The 14,658-nt window shown below is 39.6% G+C and overlaps 1 pseudogene; it reads left to right on the top strand.

Moving 5' to 3' along the window:
* The window catches only part of LOC102860857, a 162,370-nt pseudogene extending 148,079 nt beyond the window's left edge, over positions 1-14,291 (top strand).
* Positions 14,292-14,658: the final 367 nt, after the last annotated feature.

Raw genomic sequence — 14,658 nt, 5'->3', positions numbered from 1 at the left:
TTACTGGAACCGCACATCAACAGAGAACTGCCTAAAGTGCAAGCTGGATTTAGAAGAGGCTGTGGCACTAGGGTATTATAGCCAATGTCAAATGGATCTTAGCTGAAAGCATAGAGAACCAGAGGATTGTCTGTCTGTGTTTCATTGATTATACAAAGGTATTTGACTGTGTGAATCACCACAAACTGTGGCTGACTCTGAATAAATGGATATCCCAGAGCACTTCATTGTGCTTATGTGAAGCCTGTACTTGGACCAGGAAGCAGTCACCAGAACAGAGCAAGGAAACAATGCATGATTCAGAATTGGGAAGAGTGCATCAAGGATGTATCCTATCTCCATATCTTTTCAATCTGTATATGGAACAGATTATCCAGGAGGTTGGGCTCTATGAGGAGAAGTGTGGCATCAGGATTGGAGATAGACTCATCAACAATCTGCTTTATGCAGATGATACAACCCTCCTTCCTGAAACTGAGGAGGACCAGAAGTGCTTGCTGCAGAGGGTCAAGGACTGCAGCCTTCAATAGGGATTGGAGCTCAACATCAAGAAAACACAGTTTCTCACCACTGGGCCAATTGGAAACATTATGATAGATGGTGAAGAGACTGAGATTGTTGACAGTTTTAGTTTGCTTGGCTCTACAATCAACACTCTTGGTGCCAGCAGCCAGAAAATTAAAAGATGAATTGCATTCAGAAAGTCTGCTGTCAGAGACCTCTCCAAGGTACTGAGGAGCAGTGATGTCAGTCTTGAGACTAAGGTGTGCCTGATACAGGTCAGGAGCTTTGCCATTACTTGCTATGCATCAGAGAGCTGGACAATGACTAGGGGTGATAGAAGGAGAGTTGATGCCTTTGAGCTATGGTGCTGGAGAAGAGTGTTAAAATATATCATGGATTGTTAGGAGAACAAACAAGTTCATCCTGGAGAGGGTGAAGCCAGGCTACTCCTTGGAGGCAAGGATTCTGAATCTCTGTCTGACATACTTTGTCTGACATACATATGTTGTAAGGTGGGATCAGTCCTTGGAGAAGGATATCATACTTGGGAGGGTGGAGGACAGCACAGGAGAGGAAGACACCCTCGATGAGATGGATTGATTTCATCACTGGGGTAATGGGGATAGGCTAGGCTTGTCGGAGACAATAAGATTGGTAAGGGGTAGGGCAGGGTTTAAGGCTGTTGTACATAGGGTCGCTATGAGTCACAGCGACTGAACGTCACATAACAACAGCCCGACTCCAGATATGCCTACCCTCATTGTCATCTTTCCAGAATGCCTCTGATTATGCCTTTTGTTTCTTTTAAAAATAACAGCAAAAAAAATCCCCAACTCACCTTTTAGTATGAAATATAACACACATATAAAAAATATCTACGATGTAAGCAAAGCCCCATATAAACTAGCTCCCAAATCAGAAGTTAAACATTGCCAGCTCCTCAGAAACTCCTGTTTGCACTTTCCCACTCATTTATCTCTGACTCCTCTTTGGCATCCTCTTTCTAAATAGCTTTAATTTTATGTCATCACTTCCTTACTTTTGTTGATAGTTTTACATTTATCCTGAAGCAATATTGTTGGTTTTGTCTATACTTTTAACAGAACAAATCATCTGATTTTATTAAAGAAGTACCCTTTTTTATTTCGCTTTCTGACTATATCCTTATTCCTCCAGTACTTTTACTACAATTTTTTGTTCCTCAATAAGCAAAGCTCGCTTGATCCTGTCACGGACACACTCTTCACACGTGGAACTACCATGAGCTCTGCTGACATGATTTTAAACTTTGTATTCATTAAATCACATTTCCAGTCTTGCTTCTGTCATATGTTTGTAAGACTTACTCTTGTTGTAGGTAGCTTAGCTGTATTTATTAAAAGATAGATCAGATCCTGTTTCTTAAAATCACTTACAGGAAGAAGTCCAAACTCCCTGATGTGGTGATATTCAAAGTCCTTTCATCTTGACTCACCTTTAGCCTCACTTTCTATATGATCTTCCCCTATATCTTTACCTGTGATCACACCAAAGAACTTGCCATTCTCAGAGGATGACATGTGCCTCCCTGCGCTGAAAGCATGGAGTCCTTTCTTCACTTTTCATGCAGTCCTTTCTTCACTTTTCCTTTGACTCAGTTCTCAAAGTGAAAAAGCAAGCCACTTTCTTTTCTATATTCCATAATTCTTAGTACCTCTTAACCTCTTGTTAGGTACTACTGAGTTGACTTGGACTTACAGAGAGACCCTATAAACAACATATCTCAACCTTGTCCCATCCTTTATTATCCTCACCATCCCTAAGAAGCCAGAGTTTGTTGTTAAGGGTGGTATTTTATCAAGTGTCTTCTCTTTCTCTGACTGTCTGCCTTTCACAGCATTAGGATAACAGAAAGCAGTCATTGAGCACATAATAATGAACCCACAACCTATCAGTGAAAGATTTTACACATCTAAATAATGAAAATTAATCATTGGTGCCTCCAGATTGAGACAGACTATGAAGAAAGGCCTAGCTATTTCCTTCCAAAATATAACCATTAACCAGAACAGGCCTATCCATAAGCAGCTGAGTGTGACACGGGCCTGGGCAGCACTTCCTTCCACTGTGCCTGTCATCTCCACAAGGCTGGGCCTCAGTCTGTGACAGCAAACAACAGGAGGGAGCCAGGCCCTGAGATTGAATGGGGTCAAAGCATATGCTCTAGAAATTATCATTCTACTTTACGTAATGAATGTTCAGTCTTGTTAAATTCTTTGGGAATGAGAGCATTCTACCTTTAAATGAATAATATAAGAAACTATGAACTTAATGTTCACATAATCACTCCCTTACTTGTTTCATAGTTTGGCATTTACCCCGAAGCATCCTCCTGAAATCATTCCTAATGGTCACATTTCTGACTGATGTATGAGTAATCATCAGTTGTTAAAATTTCCAAGGGGCCTTTCTTCCAGAAGAATACCTTTGTCTAATTATACGTACTTTAATGGTTTTCATTTCAAAGCTTTGGCAATTAATTTTTTCTTGCATACTTAAAACCATTTTATGTTCTCCTAATCTTGATTGCAGTTCCATAATTAATTTGACTCATTCACTTGACTATTTTTGAAAACCTTAAGCAAAAAAGCATATGAGATAATGTGTTAAAGCTTATTTATATGGTTAGACTTAATCGTATTCTGAAAAAATCAACACCTTGTATTTAATTTCTTTTTTTCCTTTATCTATATACTTCTCTTTGCTTTTATTGAGTGGTGGTGCACTTACTTTGCTATATTCTTCCTAAGACGTAAGCTCTTTAATTTTGGTTTCCCCAGGCTTGGAATAACTTAACTAGACCCAAAAGAAAAAGGGGTGCCTTGTCAAAATTATGAGATACAAATTACTGATTACTCCTTGCTTGGCACACATGGCCAGCTTGCTTTCTCCAAGTGATTCAGACCCAGCAACTAGGTATCAGTCTGAGCTTCCATTTCTACTGACTTTGCTTGACATAGTAATAAGACTTGGAGTTCATGCTTTTCAAGTAGAATTTCCTTTTTTTAGATGAAGAATTTTTTAGTCTTCCTTTGGTTAGAGTTATAAGATACTATCAAGTCACTATAATACAGCACCCCCAAAATTAGCATTGCTTGAAATCTTACATATTAACATCTCATTATAATTAATGATGTGTATAGGGCAGTGTTCGTTAAATTAGGCTCCAGAACCAGGAGAAATAGCATCTCCTGGAAACTTGTTAGAAATGCAAACCTCAGACCTATCCTAGACTGTCTACGTGATAATCTCTGAAAATTAGTTCCAGAAATCAGTGTGTTAACAAGCTTTCCAGGTGATTCTGGTACATGCTGAAGTTTGAGTCCCATTTTATCAGAGTTTGTGAAGCCAGCCCTCCTCTGCAGACTGAGAAAACATTTTATATGATTTGACTCTACTGATAGTTTCAGAATATCTGAGTTTGTATTTGACTGGGATTTATTTATTCCAGTCAAGAAATTGGATTCTGTTTTGGCTCTTGGAAAGTTCATTTCTGTTTGGGATGCAGTACCGGAGAGTTGCAAGTTCTAAGGAAAAAGAAATAACAGATTTCTAGGGATAAAGCAGATACAGTGATTGAGTATAGCATTTTAACATAGAAGTGTGCATTCTGGATACTACACTGGTAAATTTGATTTTGTTGTTGTTGTTGTTACCATGTAGCATATTTTTACCTGGAGAAGATTAGGGTAAAAAATGGTTTGTTTCAATCATAATTTCTTTAGGATTGACTCTGGAAGATCCTTGAAGAAGCTGTAGCTGCCCAGTTGGGTTCTTCAAGAACTTGGACGAGAATGAGACTTTGAGAAAGTGTCTAAGATACCAAAAGATTCTGTGTTTCTAAAGTTAGGGTGCCTCAAGATGGAAAAGCAATCTTTAAAAATTGAGTTTGTGAAATTTGTACAATAATGTTCGTAGCAGTGTTATTCACAAGAACGTGAAAACAGTCCAAATGTCCAACCACAACTAAGTGGATTGAGAAATTGTGGTACATTTACACAGTGGAATACTGCCCAGCACGCTGTATATTCTTCTTTTGATGCTTCCTCGGTCATTCAATATATTGCCCATAGTATCTTTCAATATTGTGACACGAGGTTTAAATTTGTTTTTCAGTTCTTTCAGCTTGAGAAATGCAAACCGTGTTCTTCCCTTTTTTTCCTCCACTTCCAGCAATCTGCACATTGCATTATAATACTTTGCTTTGTCCTTTTGAGCTGCCCTTTGACATCATCTGTTCAGCTCTTTCACTTTGACATGTTTTCCTTTAATTTTGGCTTCTTGATGTTCCAGTGCAATCATTAGAGTCTCTTCTGACATCCATTTCATTTTTTTTCTTCTATGCTTTTGTAATGACCTTTTGCTTTCTTCATGGATGATATCCTTGTTGTTGTTATGTGCCGTTGAGTCGTATGCGACTCATAGCGACCTTATGTACAACAGCCCTAAACCCTGCTCTGTCCTGTGCCAATCGCACTGCCTCTGACACCCGCATCCCGATTACCCAAGTCAGTGAATCAATCCATCTCATAGAGGGTCTTCCCCTCTTGCGCCATCCCTCCACCCTCCCAAGCATGATGTCCCTCTCCAAGGACCCGGCCCTCCTGGCAACATGTCCAAAGTATGTCAGACGAAGCCCCATAATCCTTGCCTCCAAGGAGTTGCTTGGTTTAATCCTCTCCGAGATTAATCTGTTTGTTTTCCTGGCGGTCCATGGTACATTCAGTACTCTTCTCCAGCACCACAGCTCAAAGGCATCAACTCTCCTTCTGTCCTCCCTAGTCATTGTCCAACTCTCTGATGCATAAAAAGTGATTGCAAAGACCATGGTCTGTATCAGGCGCACCTTAGTCTCCAGAGAGACACCGGTGCTCTTGAGTACTTTAGATAGGTCCCTAACATCAGACTTTCCCATCGCGATACGCTTTTTGATTTCCTGACTGCTGGTGCCAAGAGTGTTGACTGTGGAGCCAAGCAAACTGAAGCTGTGAACAATCTCAATCTCCTTGTTATCAATATCCTTGTTATCAACCCACAACTCATCTGGCCGTCTTATCATTGGTGTTCAGTGATAGAACCTTAGTCTTTCTGATTAGTAGCTGTGCATGGGAGACCTGGACAAGGACAGAAAAAGAGTTGACGCCTTTGAGCTGTGATATTGGAGAAGAGCACCGAGCATCCCATGGAAAGCCAAGAGAACAAACAGATATGTTTTGGAGATAGTGCAGCCAGAGTGCTCTTTGAAGATAAGAATGATGAGACTTCTCCTCACATACTTTGGGCATGTTTCTAGAAGGTGCTATTCCTTGGAGAGGGACATCATACTGGGAAGGGTAGAGGGTTGCTGAAGGAGAGAAAGAACCTCAACCAGGTGGATTCATATGGTGACTGCTGCTATGGGCTCTTGTGTGTCAGCATGGCACAGGACACAACAAGGTTTAGATCTCTTGTTCATAGAGTCATTATGAGTCATGCTTAACTCTATGACACCTAACACCACCACCACCACCACCACCATCATCATCATGAGACAAAGTCATTCCACTCCTGGACATTTGCCCCAAAGAAAAGAAAGCATAGTAACAAAAAGACTTGCCCGTGAATATTTCTAGACAGTTTATTTGGAATAGCCTGAAACTGAAAACACCTAAATATCTATCAGTAGCTGGATAAATAAACAAATTATAGAATTTCCATAAAATTGCTGTTCTGCTCAGCAATTTTTAAAACTACTAATACATGCATTTAAAATATGTGCATAGGGAGATCTAGTGGCCTTATAGTATAAGAAGTTGCAATGTCAGTCCAGAGGCACATAGTTCAAATCCACCAGTTCAAACCCCCGCAAGAAAGCTGGATGAGCCTCTCCTGTGTAATTTACTGCCTCTGAAAGCCCAGTGGAAAGCTAGCTATGAGTTGATTCCATCTCTACAATATATAACAACAATACATGTATAAAAAGCCAGACACAAAGCAATGAATATGTATGAGTCCATTTTTTGTGATAAAAAGGTAAATCTAAAAGAAAATACATCAGTGATTGGGAAGTGATGATCAACTTAGAAAACGTATGAGGATACACTTTAGGATGATAGAAATGTTGAATGTCTTGGTTGTGGTGGTGTGGTGATTATATTGTGTATATATTTATCAAAACATATCTGCAGAAACTCTTTAAATGATTATTGTAGACAAATTATACCATAATAATATTGGTTTTAAAAAAATTAAAGAGAAAAAAGACAGTGCAGCTCAAAGGATCATTCTAATGCTATGTACTAGGGGTTTTTTAAATTTTTATTAATTTTAATGAAAGTTTATAGAGCCTTAGGGTTTCCAGTCATTCACTGTTCCTCTTTTCTCCCCACCCACCCCCTCCTCCCCAATTCACTCTTCTCCTTGAAAAGAAAAAGTCTTTCATTGTTGCGCAGTCCCTGCCCCCTCCAAGTCCACTCTACTATGCAGCTTTCACTCTGGACTTCTGTGATGACGTGAATACCCATTCATATATCCCTTTTAAACAGTTCTCTCCTTCATCTGTTTCAATGCAGTATACACTATTTATCCCTTCCTTTTCTGTCTTCCCTCAACCCTGATGTCAGTCCCGTTTTACAACAGAGCCCTATGCAATATTTGTCCTTTTGTGACTGAGATATTTCACTCAGCATTATGTCCTCCAGGGTCATCCATTTGGCATAATATTTCATGAGATCCTTGATTTTCAATGTATTCCATTGTGTGAATATAACATAGCTGCTCTGTGTCCATTTCTTTGTTGATGGGCATTTGGATTGTTTCCAGTTCTTTGCTATTGCAAATAAAGCTGCGATAAACATAGATGTGCATGCTATGTACTAGTTTTAAACTTTTAAATTAAACATAGTCTTTCCAAAAGTCATAGAGATGCCACGGAATAATCTCTGCATGGGGATGTATTTCAGAATTAGGTACTTTAGGTAACTGTTTATATAAAGTAAGACTCTTAGGAGGCAGACAGACCATTTATTTGCATACCTGGGTTCATTTTCAGAACTATATTTAATTTTCTCTTACAGTCTTTGAATTACTTCATTTTGTGAATAGTGTGACTTGGAACCCAAAGCCAGACTTGTGAAGGGTTCATACCCAGTTTACTCCTGAGCAACAGATGTAACATTTGGGTAGTGCAAGCGCTCCAGCAAACACTGGATTTTGTATTCTTTGTGTATCTGCACAGCCTGGCTGTCCTGGGGAGAGCCCCACTCTTTGTCATTTCTTGTGATAGTAGAATGTCAGAAATTAAAAAAAATATTCTTTAGAATTTATCCCTGTATTCTAGGAAGCAGGCTGGATAGTACTTTTCCTCCCTGAGGTCACATGCCTCGACTAGAAATAGGTGAAAGCACAACCCAGATTTCCAAATTCCTGAGCCCCCTGTTCTCCAGTGTAACATTTGGAAATTGGTGAGTTGAGACCACATCCTAGAATGTGTACCATGTAGTGCATGATTTGTTCAGATGGAGTCCTTGGATGTTCTATAGCATAGTCATAAGGTTTCACCCTAATCCATATTGACTAAATCCAAATCTCTGGATACTGGAAACTGGGAATATGAATTTTGGACAAGTTTTACTCATTACTCATTTTAAATACTACTTGTTACTCATTGAGATCTGTTCAGAACCTATGGGGATCTTCCAGTGGGTTTATGGTGGCTGTAAATCGCATGAGTGGAGATTGCCCATCTGTCTCCTGCAGAGCCACTGGTGGGTTCTAGCCACTGGAGAGGCACCAACCACCTTTCAGTTAGCAGTGCGGCTTCCTAAGTCTTCATCACCAGGGTGATTTCAGCAGATTAAAGTTTGAATGCCACTGTTAAAGACAATTGCAAATTAATGAAAGATTTAAGGCAAAGGAGTAACACAATTGGATATGTGTTTAAGAAAGTGTGGAATGACATCTTTAGGGAAGCCAAACCCCTCTAACCTTCTACTTTCCCCTTAAGGGGGGTTGAGAGTAATGAGAGATGCCTTTGTCCCAGAGGAAGGAAACAGTTTAACTGTTTTTCTACCCTTCCTCCAACTTTGCCTTGCTTTTCTCTTATATTCTGCTTAATACAGTGCTTTAAATACAGTTTGGATCAGATCATTCAAGGACATGAGAGTGAGGTCCTCAGTGGAATGATCTTTGTTTCTCCAAAAACGCAGAGGGTTGGCAACAGCTCATTTGTTGTTTTGTCAATGGGAGAGGTAATTTCACTAATGGATTCTCTGAGTCCTTTGCAGAAAGGTTGACCTGGTCTTTGGGGAATCAATCTCTTGAAATCCACTCAATGTAATTATTGATAGAGGGCCCTCTGGTGTCCCAGATGTGACCCTCTTCCCCTCACACACATCAAATTCATTTTACCCTTTTGTCTTTGATGTGGTAGAGGCAAAGAATGGAGAGAATACAGTACAATGGGCCTTGTTAGAGAGATGTGGCTGGGATTCTCTTCCCATCTTAAGGAATAATGCTGTTTGCCTACCTACTTAATCAGTGTGGAAATCTTAGAGTGTTAGTTCTTTCCTCTCCCATATTCACTATATTCAGTCTATTAGTAAGATTAGTAATTTCAGCCTCTAAAATACTTATATTAAAAAAATATATATCTTTATCTATCTATTTCTCTATCTCCTTTGTCACTGTTGTGGTCTGAAGTGCCATTACTTCCTGTGCATTAGTGTATCTGGTCTCCCTGTTAATGTTCTTAGCCTCTTTCATTCTATTTACTAGAAGCCAGAAGGTTAGATGTTGGTAGTTTGGTTTTTCAAGTGTGTGTGTGTGTGTGTGTGTGTGTGTGTGTGTGTGTGTGTGTGATTGAAAACCATCCTGTGACCTCTTGTATTTGTTGTAAAATGCCAGAATGCTTGTATTTGCAATTTTTAAAAGCTTAAACTCATTGCCATGGAATCAGAAATGACTCGTTGCTGGTCCTCTTGTGGGTTTTCAGAGGTTGTAAATCACAAAGAAGGACTGCCCTTCTTATTTCTCTTCTTTTCACATGTCCCTGTACTAACAGCCATTAATAACCGTTTAGAAATGTTCTTGTAGAAAAAATAGCATTATCCCACTAGACTCTGTTGTTGTTCATTCTTAATTATCATGAGACAACACTTGGTCTAGTGTATTTTTTTCCTTTTTTGTATTAGGTAATAATTATACTTCAGAAGCCACTTCAAATTTTCTCTGTCTTTGTTATTGAGCTGGAACTCAAACCACATCACCTAGGAGTTTATTTCACTAAGGGAAGAGTGTGTGTGTGTGTGTGTTTGTGTGTGTGTGTGTGTGTGTGTGTGTGTTATTTTCAATAAAACAAAGAGCTTTTTGAAAATTCAGATATTCTTTATTTAATAGGTTCCATTTGTTGATATCATCCAGTAATCTCAGATTTTTATGAGCTATAATCCTCACTGGACAGGATTGGGGGTTGTTGCTTTATTGCTCTTCATAAAGAGGGAAGTAAAAGGGACACGCCCATTTCTATGAGTTACACAAAACCTTCTTCCAAGAAATGTCTTGCTACCTCTATAACTTTAGCCGCAGGGCATGTGAGATTTGATATCTGGAAAGATGATTTGAGGACCTGAGAAGTCCTTAGTCATCGAGAAAAGTTCTGTTATCTTTGATATAATACCTAAGGCAGGGCAGAGGACATGAATTTAGAAATATCTTTAACTGTCAAGGCCGAAACAAAAAGAATTTTTTAGTTGTGGTTATTTAGAAGACCATACATCTTTATATTCTAAGAATCTGTGTTATATGTTCAAATGAGATATTGCAATAGCATCTTTCTTCTTCTTGTTTTTAAAAATAGACTCTGAAGGTTGGAAGAGAGCTTAATTTTTTGCCTGTCTACTAATGCACAGGTTTAGGCTCCTAGATAGGACCCTTCCCCACTTATTATAACAAATCCTACCCACCACCTTATTTTATAGATCATTTTATTGGAAAAGTCACTTTTTTTGTTTATAAATTGTTTGTGGATGCTGTCAGCCATATTTGAGTATTTGTGACAGAGACTTCATGGCCTGCACAGTCAAACATAAATACTATCTGACTTCTTATAGAAAAAAAAATGTGATGAACCCTGACCTCAACTATCTCCTTTTCAGTATCCACTAGGGTTTTCCAAGGGACCTACTTTGAACTGCTCTTTTAAAAAGTTTTTACTTATACTGAGCCAAAATCTACTTTTCTATAACATACCTCTACTGATGCTAATTCGGTCTTGATGTGTAAAATTACCCAAAATAAATCAAAATTGCTCCTCTATGTGTTAGCCTTAGAACACTACTATCATGACTCTAGGCAGAACCTTGCTGCTTCCTGGTAGCATGGACATCAGCTGTTTATCATCACCAGAATAGACAACACTGTGTCCCAAAAGAACAAACAGATACGTCTTAGAGAAAGTGCATTCAGAATCCTTAGACTAGGCAAGGATGGTGAAGCTGTATCTCATGTACTTTGGGCCTGTTGTTAGGAGAGGCCGTTCTTTGAGGAGGGGCATCGTGCTTAGAAAGGTGGAGGGTCAGCATAATAGAAGAGGACCCTCCATGAGATGGATTGATACAGTGGTTGTGGCAGTGGGCTTAAGCGTGTCAGAGATGATGAGGGTGTCACAGGAGAGGACAAGTTCAAATCTGTTGCTCAGAGGGTTGCTGTGAGTCATACGGCACCTAACAGCAATAACAGCAATGTGATCTGACCATTCTTAAGTAGGGGCCTCCCTAAGTTTTCTGGTTGCCGAGAAGTTGCAAATAAGTCATGGCCTCATCCTTTATGCTTGAAGACCTTGGGAGCTAACCCACAAAACAGAGACAGGTTTATATGGACGTGCTTTCTGCTCAACAGCTAAGAATGATGCAACTTCCAGGGCATGTGTACCCACATTTCCTGTCTGTGGTCTCGATTGTTGTGAAATGGTTTGTTTTCTGACTGGATTTGGTATGGAAGTAAAACAAATACTTCTGTTTTGTCATAAAAGTGGAAGCATAGCATTGATTTTAAATACAAATTGACATTTGTAACTGTCAAAAGGAAACTCTATGATATATATTTCTTTAAGTTCCACTGTTGTATAAAATGTTGCTTGTACTTATTTTTGTCTCTGATACTCCTATCTCATTTTAGGTTACTGTCTTCTCAGCCTATTAAATTTGTCTCCTTCACTCTGCCATATAAGAGCACAGCACTAATTATCATCACCCTATTCATTTGTGCTCTTCAATGACCCCTTGTTTTGGCTGACATTGAGAGGAATGGGAATCCCAGATCACTTAATTGTGCTAATGTGAAACTTGTACCTAGACCAAGAGGCTGTGGTGTGACCAAAATAAGGACACATAGCATGGTTTAAAATAAAGAAGGGAGTGTGTCAGGGTTGTATTCTCTCTCCATATCTTTTAAATCTGTGTACTGATTATTTGCGAAGCAGGACTCTATGAAGAGGACTGTGGCATCAGGATTGGAGGGAAACTCATCAGTTACCTTCATTATGCAGATGACACAATCTTGCTTGCTAAAAGTGAGGAGGATTTAAAGCACTTGTTGCAAAACATCAAGGAATACAGCTTTCAATATGAATTGTGTCTCAATATTAAGAAAACAAAGATTCTTAGCACTGGACCAATAGACAGTGTCATGATGGATGGAGAGGAAATTGAAACTGTCAACAGCTTCATCTTTCTTAGATCCACAATTAACACCCTTGGTATGAACAGTACGGAGACGTATTACACTAGAAAGTCTGCAATTAGAAATCTCTCCAATATATTGATGACTAGTGATGTCAGTTTGAAGACTAAGGTGCATATGATTCAGGTCATGGTTTTTCTGATTACTAGCTATGTATCCAAGACGTGATCTTTGGAAGGGTAGAGAGTTACCAAAGGAGATGAAGACCCTCAACCAGGTATATTGACACAGAAGACCCTCAACCAGGTATATTGATACAGTGATTGCAGCAGTGGACTCTAGTGTATCAGGAAGTGTGAAGATGGCACAGGATAGGACATGGTTCAGATCTGTTGTCCATAGCATCATTATGAGTCATCCTAGACTCAACAGCACTTAACAACAATATTCATTTGTTCTCTTCACTGACCCCTTGTCAAAGTTGTCATTATTTTAGGGTATTATTATTCACAGTTTTCCAGGGCCACCAGTCTTTTCCTTCCCCACTTTGTTTCCATATTCCAAAGATGTTATTCCACATTATCTGACTGTGTCTTGTCCTTTGGTTGGCTATATTATATGTTCTAAAGAATTCTTCATAGATGCTAAGCCTCTATTCAGCCCACACCCTATTGTGAATAGCAGGCACACCCTAGTCTCAACCCCAAGCAGAAAACACACCTTTGCAGAAACCAGCAGTTCCGCTCATCTTCCCAACCAGGAAATAGTCTCAGACTGGTAGCCAAAAGCCTTTTTAAAGAGGAAGGCAAATCCAGTCAGCCCACACCCTATTGTGAACAGCTGCTACACCCTAGTCTCAACCCCAAATCAGAAAACACACCTTTGCAGAAACCAGCTCAATGAATAGAGGCTTGGCTTATACCAAGAATCTGATAAAATGTGATCTTTTTCTGTCTTTATAAGCTATCTAGTATTTTAAATTATTTAATATAATTTATCTTAAAATTTAAAAAGTGTTCCATGATAAGGTTCCTAAGTGCTGGCTATACTTAATTCACTCTATTTTATGGCTTAGTGCTCAGGTGCTTAAAACTCTAAACTTTATTTGTATTTTCACAGTGTGATTCATCTCCACTCTTGAATTGCAAAGATTGAGAATTGGACCTGGTTAAAATAATTTGCCAACTTTTAGCAAACTATTTCTTTATGATCTCTACATTTCAGAAAAAAATACTCCTTTCCTATTTCTATGATTTTCTTTAAATATATTTGTCATAATCTGGAGGGAGTTGCACTGCTAACCTCAAGGCAGCACAGCACCCCTCTGGTGATTTGAATCTGCCAGCAGCTCCATAGGAGAAAGATAAGCAACCCCGTCCATGTGATATACAGGCTGAAACCCCTCTTTTTTTTTTCTTTTTTTTTTTTACTTTATTACTTTTGTGTGAGTGTACTGTCAAATCAGATCTGACTGGTACAAGAGGAGATTGTCCCTCCTTCCCCGGCAAAGCATCTGGTGGATTCGAACTATGCGCCTCTGAGATTGTAGTTGCATCTCATTGCCACTAGGCCACCAGAGCTCCCCGAAACCCCTCTTGAAGGTCAGTTATGTCATTTCTGTCTTGATGGCAGTGATTTGTCTATGAAAATGCTTATGTGGTGCGAGTCACTTCCATTGCTGTCCCATCCCAGTCTCCTCCCTCTTTTGGTTCCCTCACATCTACCCAGTCCAGCTGGTCCCCAAGAGGACAAAGTTCATGTATAAAAAGGAGCATCTGTTCAAGAAGCACCCCTCTGAGGGTGAGAAAATCTGAAAGAAGTACCCAGCCATTCCTGCAATAGCAGAGAAGGCTCCGAAAGCTCAGATAGGAGATCTAGACAAAAAGAAATACCCAGTGCTTTCTGATTTTACAGTTCATCCATTTTGCTTCTTGATCCAGATGCAAATTCATCTCTGAGCTGAAGATGCCTTATTTTTCTTTGTCAACAATGTCATTCCGTCCACCAGGACCACAATGAGTCAGCTGTACCAGGACAACCATGAAGTAGACTTCTTTCTATACAAGGCCTACAGTGATAAAAGTGTCTAGTCTGTGAGGCTGCTGCCCTTGAGCTGTGGGCTGGCTCCCATTCTGCATAGACAATGGTGCCCCCCTTTTCTGACCTACCCCACCTTCTTCAGGCTCCACAATTTCCCCTATTCAAGACCTGCACTACTTAATGTTTGAGGCTTTTTCTCCAGCTCCTCTTTGGGGGGTGGGGGGGTAATAATGGTGGGGGTGGCCCCTAATCCCTTTCTCTTTCCTTCACATTTCTCTTTTACCTTTCCTACTCTGCTTCAGACTTCTTGATTATCAGTCCCAAATCCATTGATTGTTTTGGTTTCTGATCCCTTTCTAAGTACACAGGGGTTCAAATCCCAGCAATCCCTTTATTGGCTTTCTCTTTGGAGATGTA

Source organism: Elephantulus edwardii, unplaced genomic scaffold (assembly GCF_000299155.1).
Source record: "Elephantulus edwardii isolate Elephantulus edwardi_28Jun2011 unplaced genomic scaffold, EleEdw1.0 scaffold00025, whole genome shotgun sequence".
Lineage (NCBI taxonomy): Eukaryota > Metazoa > Chordata > Mammalia > Macroscelidea > Macroscelididae > Elephantulus > Elephantulus edwardii.
The sequence above is the reverse complement of the archived record's forward strand: the minus strand, read 5'-3'. Positions and strand labels throughout refer to the sequence as shown.